This window comes from Spinacia oleracea, chromosome 4 (genome assembly GCF_020520425.1).
Source record: "Spinacia oleracea cultivar Varoflay chromosome 4, BTI_SOV_V1, whole genome shotgun sequence".
In the NCBI taxonomy this organism is placed as follows: Eukaryota; Viridiplantae; Streptophyta; class Magnoliopsida; order Caryophyllales; family Amaranthaceae; genus Spinacia; species Spinacia oleracea.
The window spans coordinates 79,824,548-79,826,069 of record NC_079490.1 but is presented as its reverse complement, the minus strand read 5'-3'; the positions used below and the strand labels follow the sequence as shown (position 1 = coordinate 79,826,069).

At 44.2% G+C, this 1,522-nt stretch overlaps 1 non-coding gene across 1 annotated transcript; it reads right to left on the bottom strand.

Annotated features, from left to right (window-relative positions):
* Nucleotides 1-474: 474 nt before the first annotated feature.
* On the bottom strand, nucleotides 475-581 carry LOC130460154 (small nucleolar RNA R71). The gene has a single exon (XR_008920098.1). It is a non-coding gene; the product is annotated as a small nucleolar RNA R71 (small nucleolar RNA).
* Between the last annotated feature and the right edge of the window lie 941 nt (nucleotides 582-1,522).

The following is a 1,522-nucleotide window of genomic DNA, read 5'->3' as shown; positions in this document are numbered from 1 at the left end:
TGGGAATTACTCTGATTCTGATCATAATATTGGCGATCTTTTTTCTTCAGATACAGATTCAGTTTCAGAGATAGAGATGGGTGACGAAAATCTGATACCGCCACCTACCCCACGGCTTACAGACTATTCTAAGACAAGTCTGTCCGTGTTACCAAAGGCGATCATGCCTTCTATTGCAGCTGAGACCTTCAAGATTGAGCCTGCATTGATTAACATGATCGAGAGACGCCAGTACGGTGGGGAACCAGGTGAAGATCCGAATCTTCACATTCAGTCCTTTATCCAATATTGTTCCACCATCAAGCAAAAGGGATTGACTCCAGAGCAGATTATGGAGATACTTTTCCCGTTCTCTTTGAGTGGGAAAGCTAAACTGTGGATTAATGGGTTGAATCGGGCGGCTTTGAAAATCACTAATTGAGAATCCTTGGCTCTTGCTTTTTATGTTAAATATTTTCCACCTGAGAATCGGCTCGTCTGAGGGGTCAGATATTAGGTATCTCACAACAAGCGGATGAGAGTTTGTTCGAGGCCTGGGAGAGATTCAAGGATTTGCAAAGAGAATGCCCGCACCATGGTTTGGAAGATTGGTTCTTGATTCAGCAGTTTTATAATGGTCTAGGCAATGAGTCTAGATGTTTGTTGGATTCAGCTGCCAGTGGGAGGTTCATGCAACTTGAGGTGCCTAGAGCTATGGAGGTGATTGAGGAGATAGCCATTCACAATGCGCAGTATGGAAATCCTAGAGGTCTATCTAATAGGGGTGGTAAGCATGATTTAAATTCCATTGAACAACTAACTGCCCAATTGACTGCTTTACACTATAAGTTTTATAATATGCAAGCAGCCAATACTCAATATGCCCAACCTGCTAGTGTAGCTGCTATGAGTGCCCAACCTGCTACTGTTTGTGAAAGTTGTGGAATGTCTGGTCATTATGCACCGGAATGTAGGAGCTCTGTTGAACAATGTCACGCATTTCAATCCTACAAACAAAATAACCCATTCTCCAACTCTTACAATGAGGGCTACAAAAACAACCCTCTACTATCCTACAGGAGCAACAATATCCAGAACCCTCACCAAGTCCAACATCCACCACAACAACCATACCAACCCTATCAACCACGGAACAACTACAACCAACAGTCTAGTGGACCACTTGGGTTCCCTAGACAACACACATCACCTCCACCACCACCACCTCAAACCACACAGCCTGACCCTATGCTAGTAGAGATGAGAAACATGATGCTACAAATGCAAAAATCTCTAAGTGAAAAGGATGCAAAAATCGATGCTCTTACTGCTCACAACAAGATCATTGATACATAGTTGGCACAGATGGCTACTACTATTGCAGGGAGGCCACCAGGCCAATTTCCTTCACAGCCCGAAAATAGGGAGACTGCTAATGCAATTACATTGAGGAGTGGTAGGGATTATGATGGTCCTTCTATGCCGGTTGAGGTTGATTCCGGGGGGTCTGCTAGTGATCTGGTCAGTGAGGAAATCCCGAAGA